The sequence below is a fragment of the Pyxicephalus adspersus genome, chromosome 2, assembly GCF_032062135.1.
Source record: "Pyxicephalus adspersus chromosome 2, UCB_Pads_2.0, whole genome shotgun sequence".
Lineage (NCBI taxonomy): Eukaryota > Metazoa > Chordata > Amphibia > Anura > Pyxicephalidae > Pyxicephalus > Pyxicephalus adspersus.
Window position 1 is genome coordinate 101,739,101 of NC_092859.1, and position 10,682 is coordinate 101,749,782.

The 10,682-nt window shown below is 35.3% G+C and overlaps 1 long non-coding RNA gene across 1 annotated transcript; it reads left to right on the forward strand.

Moving 5' to 3' along the window:
• Positions 1 to 1,434: 1,434 nt before the first annotated feature.
• On the forward strand, positions 1,435 to 10,260 carry LOC140322123 (uncharacterized). The gene is made up of 4 exons (XR_011919144.1): positions 1,435 to 1,586; positions 7,120 to 7,177; positions 9,514 to 9,604; positions 10,119 to 10,260. It is a non-coding gene; the product is annotated as an uncharacterized lncRNA (long non-coding RNA).
• The last annotated feature ends 422 nt before the right edge of the window (positions 10,261 to 10,682 follow it).

A 10,682-nucleotide genomic window follows, 5' to 3' on the forward strand; every position in this document is an offset into this window, starting at 1 on the left:
TTTCCTTGACTACTATAACATCCTCTTATTTAGTATTCCACTAATTAGACTCTCACCTCTACAGTCCATCATGATGTTTCCAGGTAGACGTATCCTTCTCCTTTATCCTTCTATTTCTCATTAGCTTATCTTCCCTGCAGATCACTCTGTTGGCTTCCATTTCAAATTTAGGCTATATTTCTTTATCTTTAAATCACACCACTATCTCATTTATATTTCTAACCTTTTACATACATATAGCCACCTTCCTTTGTTCTCCAATGGCCTATCAATGACGTTCACACATCCAACCTCCTATTATACACAGCTCCAGATCTTTCCTATGACTGACCATGATTTCTGGAATTTCCTCCCTTTGCCCTACCTTTCATTAAGAATTTGCAACATTTTCTTTTTATTTAAAGTATTTAAAAATTACTGACCTGTAGTTATTGATCTGGGTGATTTTAAAATTAACATTTTTACAACATTTTCCTCATCACACATCTGACACAAACAATGTAGGAAGCATGATTTTGTTTTTTCAAAACCTTATATCATTGACAAATCTAGCCTGTTTCGAATGACATGGCCACATCTCTTTTTAAACATACAACAGCCAATATATGTGGTGCATCACCTACTTGTTGAACTTTTCAGGCCAAAAATTTCCATTAGTTATATAAAATTCCTATCTTTTTATTGGATAACACTAAAATTATTTTAAAAAAAAACATACACAAACATAATTACAATCATTGTCACATGATAGATACTACTTATTGTAGTTTACCCCTTATGGGGATAAGCCAAATTATTTTTCTACGCGTTTCACTGATATAATCCACTTCTTCAGAAAAAAGGAGATCTGCAATCATAAAAAAGCACATATTTGATTACCTGTCCAAGAATAATCATATTTAACACATTTACAATATAATTTATATCATTCAAAAATATGGATGAATGTACCTGGTAAAAATGGACATGCGACGCCCCTTACACTTAAGTTGGTATAAAGCGAGAAGGACAGCGACAGCTCTATTACCACATAGACAGCTGGAGATATTACCATATATTTAGTAAGGACACAGTTTTTGTTCTTAATATAATAAAATATATAGGTAAGGTAAATTGGCATGTTCCCTATTATCTATAATTGATTTCTTACCCAGACTTATTTCATAAAAAATATTGCACCAAAGGTGTACCATTCAGGGCCCTCTGCCCATTTTATTCACACAAAAATTAAAAGAAAGCAAATTTAAAGGTTTTCCTTTGCAGGGGATCAGTGTCATCATAGCAGAGCAGGGGAAAATACAAATACAGCTTCCCTCGCAGCATACAGGTTACACCCAACCTGTCCACCTGAACTACCTGGCCTCAGGCTCTAGCGCTTCCAGTCTCAAAGACCTGCTCCTTTGTTAGCATCAGCCAGGTGCTTCCAAGCTATCTTCAATTTCTGTCCTGGAAGAGGCATAGAAAGCCTAGCCCACCTATTACTTCCAGGACACTCCTGGATCTCACATAAAGAGCTGAAAGTCTACAGTGCAACAGTTACTTACAGCCTTTTCCAAGCTTTTTATAAATTTTCTGGTGAAATTGAGGTAGGTGATATCAAATATCTTTTGTATTTGTTTTTTTTCTACCAAAGCACTTATTTAGTATTCATATAGGTATTACATAGTAGATATTAGTCATTATTTTAGCAGAAAAGGAACTATTACAGATTCCAGACACGTAAGAGTTCCTTTTGCTCCCATGAATAATCTGACCTGGACTGACCTAGTTATAAAAAAATACAACTTGTACCACAGTTAGCTGCTTGCTTGTTTTAGGTATTTAAATTAAACTACTGAAGTCAAGAGATCAGCTTCAAAATCAAGCCATTGGCATTCTCTAGAGATCCCTATAAGTTCAGCCATGTTAGCTTTTATAATTACTCAATATAGGTTCACTTTAGGCAGAGATAAGTAGATGGTGGTGCCGTATAAAAAGAAACAAACAATTAGATTATTTCTGGTAGACTGACCAAAAGTCTGCTTGTATAGGTAATTTAATTGTTCTTTTAAATTCCTAATTAAAAAGAACCAGTAATGACTTGGGTTATGCTAGTCCTAATAACTGTAAACCACAAGCTGTTTGCAACAGTGAACATTCTCATTCCCTAGTCATTCTCAAAAGGTGGGACCATCAATCAGAATGCTCATTGTGTATATCTTGACTGCAATTTTACAGCACCTGGTGCATTGTGATTGGAATCAGTGGTGAGGGTTCTACAAGCTGGTGGTGTAAGGATGGTCCCGCCCCTGGGAAGTAGGCTACCAGACAGTAGGAATGCCAACCACTGTATTTCTTGACATCCTATGTTTTATAGTCATTATGATCACTGGCCATGCCTGCTACATTTAGGAGTTAGTTTACCTTGCCAACCAAGTGGTTGTTATGCCCGAAGCAAACATTGACCAGTCTCTCAAACCTCATGCCTATTCAAGCAACATTACTTAAAGCCATCTCTGGGCAAAAAATAAACTGTGACCATTGTTGCAAATTTTTCTTTACCTTGTAAAGCAAGATATACCCCTTTAAATCTACTGTCCAGGTTCGTAGGCAATGCTATTTTAAGGACCACTAATCCAGCCCCACAGATGCATCTGTTCTAGTCCATCCCCACACATTAATGTCATCTGCAACTTCTCTTTTTATTCCTGAGAGGACCCCACCCCTGGCCAACCATTTTAAATTGTCAGTTTTATGCCTGCAGTGACGTGGTAACCCAAAAAAGGAACACCCCCACCCCTCCAGCATAGACAGCAGGAGCAAGACTCAAAACTGGAATTTCAATTAGCTGTTTTTGTTTGCTTTTACTCCAGTGATTAGTAAGGGGGTATAATTTGCCAGGTTGATATAACTGTTAAGACTTGCATATGAAATATGTAAATATGCATATGTAAATATGTATATATGTGTATTCTGCCTTTGTGCAGGAGCTCTGCTACTTAGCAAAATAATACCTAGACTTGCATAGGTATTTATTGCTTTCAAATTGGATTTATTTCCTTAGTGGTTATTATTAAATTTAAGTAAAGTTTTTTTTGTTACCTGAAATTAACTTTGAAAATATTCTAAAAAGCACATTATATACATTGTGTTATTTAACTCTTAAGCTTTCTGGATAAAACCCAAGGATAAAATATGAGCTATAAACAATTTCATCATTATCCTTGAGTAAATCTTCAGTCTTCTGGTATCTGCACCATGAGAGACAAACTTGTTAAAGAATCACTGAGGTGGAAAAAGAACAAAGCTGCAAGCAAAATAGTCCATTAATATCAGGTTAAAATAGAAACATCTAAAAGCTTGGCAACAGCAACATGTTTTCATTAAAAACAGACTACATGGACGGTTTTAGAATCAACAAATGGCTTGTTTGGATGCAGAGGGGTCAACATAGAACTAACAACCTAATCTATTACTTCATACATCTGTAGTATGTGTTTTTCTAGCACCTTAATATGTATTTTATATGGTAAATATTTTATGTTACATGTAATTAATATGGTGTAACACAGTGATAAAGAGGTCACCTGTGTGCAATGTATTGGACAATATATGGGACAGCAATTTCTCAGGTAATACTACTGAGGTGAAACCAGAAGTGATTTGTTTGCAGGGAACCTCTAGGTTTACCTGCTGATTGTTTGAAATTGCTGTCCTGGGGTTGGTTTTGCTGGGAATCTGCAAATGGAGGATCAATGAACACCTGCTTGGGGATAACCATTGTTATAGAGAGGAAGAGAGGAGGACAGAACAAGTCCTTCCCCCTTCCTTCTCAATGGAACAGAATGGTGCTGTGTGTGCTGCATTCATTCTTCTAGACAATCACAAAAGATTGTTTCTAGTGACGTCAATCTAGTGTGTATACATAACCCAACTGTGTACAATGGGCAGCAGCTGCCTGTTAAAGGGCTTGTTTTGGTTTCAGCTTTAGAAAATTCTAAATATAAATTTCTGGCTTCGTTCAGTTGAACAAATTACAAACTAAATAAATTCAAGCAAGATTTGAAATTTTGCTCTAAGAATTTGAGATGCAATTGGTAGATAAAAATAAAATCTTTTAAACCAGAGATTATTGCTTTTGATCTGCTAAAACACTTAGCAGATTTAGTGTTGTGTGTTCTAATACCAGTCATCTCCCAAATTGATTGATGCCCACTCCCTGTAAGGCCACTGTGTTATGGACACACTGCCTGGGAGTCATCACATTGACAGTTCAGTACATCACAGTACATTAGCACAACAGCACTAAATTAATTTACATAAAAAACAGTCCAAATCATAGAGCAAATAATGCAATTTAACATATATTTGTCTTTGAAGAAAATTGATCTACCCGAAAAAAGTAAAATGTAAAAAGCAGGTACATTCGTACACAACATGTGGCTATCTGCAAGGGACTAAAATGGTAATGCTAACAAAATGAACTAGAAAGGCCATTTCTCTAGAGGAGAATGAAAATTTAAAAGCGACTCCATAGCAGTAATCTAGTATTCAGTATATTAGCTTTGGGCTTTGTGAAAAAGACTACTACTGTAGGCTGCCAGAAATATTAAAGTTATGCAATGCACCCTGGTGACTGTGGTTATGAGATACTTGTCTAAGTAATATTTTACCAAACAACAAGGAAAAGGCTGTGTAATTGGGTTGAAGACAAATAAAATTTTGTTTTATGTTTGGAGAAGTAATGTTTTACAGGTATAACATTATAGATATGAAAGACCTGAATTAAGGCACAACTATTTTTAATGCATTTACAGGCAAATTTGTTTTACTCCAACTGGAAAAAAAAAAGAACCTACAATTATCTCTGAAATAACCTAAAACTGACCAAAGTAATCAACACCCACCATTTATTCTGTATTTAACAAAAACCAGAATTTTCTTTTGCGTTTTGATTCAGCAGAATGCTTCAAATATTGGCACAAATGAAAATGTAATTGACAAAATGACTGGACACTTAATATAATATTTTGTTGCACAACTTTTGCAATGCAAACAAGCTCTCAATGAGCCTTCTGTTAACAGACAGTTTGGCACAAACTTCCAAGCACACAGTTCAAGCTTTGTCTAGTTTTTCAAGGGTGCCATAAATATCTGATAGGATTCAAATCAAGGCATGTAAAATTCCACTTCAGAATAGTCCCATGTCTTGTTCCTATCTATTCCTGGGTGGTTTTAGTTGTGTGTTTAGTTGACTGCAACTAAGACTGAGATTTCTGACTGTGGGCAGTATGTTTTGCTTCAAAATGTCTGGATAGTTTTTAGATTTAATTTTGTTCCCCACAGACTTAAGGCACTCAATGCCGGATGCAACATAACAGTCCCAAAACATAACCATTTACATAACCAAACGTAACCTGCATGTTTCACAGTAGGTATGGAGTTATTTCCTTTGCACACGTATTTTTTTCTATTTGTAAACAAAAAACTAACGTGGATTGCCATAAAAAACTCCAGTTTTGTCTTTTCTTCCCAAAGGATAAGCTTTGCTGTTTGCCAGCATGCATTTTAGCAAATTTTAGTCTGTCTTTTTTACTTTTAATGGTGGAGTCCTTCAGGGTCTATTTCTATTGAACCCGCCTTCATCTAGAAAGCATTGTATATATTCATACCATAATATTGACCTTGGGGTTCAGCTCATATCCCATTTGGAAGTTGTGTGTGGCTTTTTGTCCACTGTTCTCACCATTCTTCTTCCCATTTCATGGTCCACTTCTATGGTCCCTAATCATCTTAATAATATTTGCAAATGTTGTCATAGGAACATAAGGCTACTTAGAGATGGTCTTAAAGCCTTTTGCCTATATCATGCCTACCTATAATTTGCCTCTGATCTCCCTAGAAAACTCTATGTTCAATGTGGGACATATGATGATACCAAATAACACTGATTTCATAAAACTCTCCAAGACTGGTTAAAATAGACTATCATGGATAAACCTGCTGCTTTGCTACTTTGCTTTACTTGATGACATATCAAAGGCATACAGATATACATGGGACAATTACTTATTTAAAAACTTTACTGAGGGCAAAAAGCACTTTTTTAATTTATAGCTATAAAAGTACCAACACAATTGTCCACAGCTGTGTGTATATGTATTCACCAGACAATTTTTTAGGTAAGTACCTAGTACGTGGTTGGACCAACCTTTAGAATTGCTGTAATTGTTTGTTGGCATAGATTTACCAAGGTGCTGCAAACCTCCTTTAGGGATTTTGGTTCATACTGACCAGAGCATTCTCTGCAGATCAGCAGTTTCTAACGTACTCAGACCAGCCCACCTGACAACAACAACCATGGCACCTTCAAAGTCGTTTAAATCATTTTTCTTCTCCATACGGTGCTTGGATTTACCTTCAGCAGGTCATCTTAGCAGTGTCTACATACCTAGATACAGAGAGTTGCTGCTATGCAAGTGGTTGAATAAATATTTGTGTTGACAAGCAATTGAACAGGTGTAACTAACAGAGTGGCTGATGGATGTGAATGTGTGTATAAATATATATATATTACATACTTTTGATATTAATTTCATCTATTCCCTGAAACATACTTTTTTAAAGCTCCTCTCAGGTGTGATAGGCCAAGTATGGCTGGCTGTTTATCATTGTGATTCCTTGTCCTAAAGAATACAAAGGTGGTGTGATGATGTCATGGCGGTGAAAGTTAATATTAACTTGTATGTTTATTGTTTTCTTTTCAAATTGTAAATGGATGAGATGGATAGTTTGAGATTTACTTTTTTGACAAGGGATGGGGCTTATGATGTTTTTTTAATATGTTTACTTAAGTACAAAACTACGAAGGAGGATTTGGACTCTGTGATAATAATTAGCAGGCGTTGAAACAGTATTAAGATCACATTCAAAGATCAGTAATTCTGTGTTAGTCATACAGTATAACAAGTTGATGGTCAAGAACACTCTCAGCAATAGCTTAACACTTCATTAATTCAGTACCCATCAGCAACTGTGGTGTTAGCACCATGCGGTCTAAACTCCCATTTACTATGAAAAATCTTCTGAAAGTTTTTTTTTTTCAATCATTTTTAATAAAATTTTATCATTTTTTTCCAGAAAAAGAAAAAAGTTACAGAAAACAGAGAATAAACAAAATAATGCAGGAAAACTAATTGTAAGTATGCATTATTGAAAACATAAATGAGAAATTTCTGGTTTAAATTTTTACCAGTTTGGTAGAGTGTATGTACCAGCACATAAAGACCTTATAATTGGCATTATAAAAACCCACATGAATAACCCCAAAATTGGTCCTACTGAGAACTGACCATAGATTGGAAAATATCTTTTTCCCACTAGGCCACATATGTTAGAAGGGAGTGTGCCTCTGTAAGGAGAAAGGAACAATAAATTAGTGATAGTATACCTTTACCTAAGGGGTCCATAGCACAAACACCCTTAAAGGGCATGTTTGAAAAGTGTTTAGCAGTAATATTGAGCATAGATTGAACAACATTTTTCCATTGAAGGTAAGAAAACAGAAACAATGGGGCAATTTTGTGGGAAGAGCGAAGAGAGTCAAATGACCAAATCCCTGATACAATGCAAGCAAAGCAACCTGGTCCTTCAAAACCAGGGAAGAAAGAAGGGTAATGAACAAAGGTTGACAAAGGAGTACTTAAGGCCATCTCACATTTGTAGAAGGTGAAAACTTAGTATGCTCCAAACTAACCTACAAAGTGGTATTGGAGGTGGCATGAAACGCAGCGAAGGGGTCTAACTGAGCTGCTCTATATTATATACCTGTCCATTCCAAACACTTGTGGTATTATCCATATTTCCTTTAGCTTAAAAGCCTAACAATATAAAACAAGCCACATGTCACAGTGATAAACATTAAAATTTTGTGCAAAATCAAAACAATTATTGCAAGACTTTTCTTTCATGTCACAATTATCCTAGGAAATGTAGTAGTGTTGACGTCAGAGATTTTTCATTTTAAGGCAATGCAGTTAACATGTATGGCTATGTATATGTTTAAAAAAATGAAAGAATGCAACAATAATTTATTTTGCTGCCTGCATTATATAGTAGCGTGCAAAAACCACACAGAAGTGGCAGAGTCGTGACATGATGAGTACATTTCTAGTTCTGAAATAAAATCCACAATGAATGATTGCCTGAGTTAACAGTTGCCTTTGGTGATATTCAAGTGGTGCATCTGTCAGAGCTACCCAGCTCCTCATGCATCTGAGCAGGCGAATTAAATTGTTTCTATTTGCATGGACAGCACTGAGCAGTTGAAGTTGACTTGAGCTGAAACATACCAAAACATCCTTCTCATATACTGCATGTTGACATTTACTATTCAATTCAGTAAGTCATACATGTACTACAGACAGAATGTTGGTAAAAGAACTTTATAACAAGATATTTTATTAACGTGATTAGGCACTATTCTGGTGATTGTGTGTTTGTTTTTACATGTAAATATTGGCCTATTGCAGATACAAAAAAAACTCCTATAAGTGGCATTACATATAGTAAATAAGTATCAATAACAGCAGTTAAGTACTGCCAGCACATGGCTAAACAATATACAAAAGATAATACAATATGGGGTAAATATAAGCAGTGTTGGGGCTCCAAAGAATAATTAGGTGACCCCATGGATTTGTCACCCCTCACATCACCCCATTTATTTCATTATTTTTCTTTATTGAATTTTAATTTATAGTACATAGGTTAAAAAATAGAATTCTGGACTGGTCTGCTTGCTTTCTTCATTTCTCTTTCGGAGTGAGGTCTGACTGGAGTTGCTAGGGAGAAGCTGCAAGGGGAGGTGGCTGTGTTTAACAAAATGAGCCACAGCTGATCATTGGATTGGCTGCTGATACTTTAGCAGGAAAATCAACATCCAATCAAGACGTCTTCTAGCTTTTACACAGAGATGTGATTTTGGGCCTGTGGCAGTTTACCTACTACAAAAAGCTGTTGGGTAATATCCCCCACTTTGTGTATAGACAGTGTTTTACATGATTTAGGATGGTCAATTCTTTTTGATTAATGGAGTCTTGAATGAATAAGATAATTGGTTATACAATGTTTATGGTTTATGAGTTAAAAATGTTCCAGTTAAATTTTTTTTAAACCCCAACAAAGGCCTATGGCCAAAGCTTTTCAAAATTTGTGTGTTTGGTATTTTAATATTTTTTACATTTCAACATTTTGTGGTGAAGTGATAGTGGGCATGTACATTTCTATGAGTACAGTTATTGAAGGTAAATATAAGGACAGTCCTATTTTGATGATTGAAATCAGTAATCCCAAAATTACATAAACCTAAAATATAAAGGATAAGGAGGACCTTCACTGCACTACAAATCATAGCGAGGATAATTCATATGAAATAGACCCACCACTATGCCATATTTTTAAGCATTAGCAAAATGAAAAGGCAGGAAGTATTTGTACTCATTTATTGCTAATGTATTTGATCTGTTTTACCAGATATCATCAATTTCATCCTGCTTACAAAGAATTGTTTGATGCAAGATGTAGAAATGGTTTGTACCATTTCTAGGAGATAACATATACTAAGGTAATATATTTCAATAAATTGTTAAGTAAACATATCATAAACTTACATTTACAGTGACTCACTATATGAGCTAATTGTTAGTTTATAACATTATCTGTAGTTTCAGAGCTATATCTTGTTATTTGGATAATTGGTGTTTACAGCAATATTATTTTTAGATATGTTTTATTATTTTTGCACACAAGGAAAAAGATTTTTAAAAAGAGTAATTACAGACTTAATAATTGGATCTGAATGTACAATATGTCTATTTTACACAGTATCCAATACATCAAAATAACAGAAGAAATACCATACATAAATATATTTATGTGTTGGACACATACAGTGGATTATTTACTTATATAATTATAAACTCAGCAGTTGTAAGACTGAACATGTTTCTATACATCCTTTCACCAATCTTTTTTAAAACAAGTAGTACAACCATTCATGTCAAGATGATCCAAGTCAGCTTTATAAGGTCCAATAGGGCAGGATTTATGCAAGTGTTCTTTTGTCTTTTTTTTTAAAGTTTTTTAATCCTATGCCACCCGATCTCACACCTGGGTCAGATGAAGAACAGGAAGAAAAAGAGACGATGGCGGCAAAGAATGCCGGTATGACGCAGGGCCTGATGAAGGACACCCCTGGAGGGATTGGACTGCCCTGCGGGATTGAAAGTAAGTGTTTTTTTTCTTTTTTTTTTGCTGTTTTGAGTTTAGTTCCTCTTTAATAATTGGATAAAATGTACTGGTTGTTTACAAAAATATATTTGTTAGGGGACTTGATATTACATATATATTCTATTTTGAACTTGTTAGAACTATTTTGTATTGTTAGGAGCCAATATTTGGGGTAGTTAACAATTCTTAATATCTGCATAGATCTCAAAGACCAGTGATGGCTAACCTTTTTGAGCCCGAGTGCCCAAACTGCCGCACAAAACCAAAGAATTTCCTCAAAGTGCCAGCACGTCAATTAAACCTTACGCGTGCCACAGCTGGCACGCGTGCCATAGGTTCGCCATCGCTGTCATAGACTGTGGCCTTAGTTGTCAGCCAACTTCCCACAAAATGCTGACAGTAATTAGTTTGGG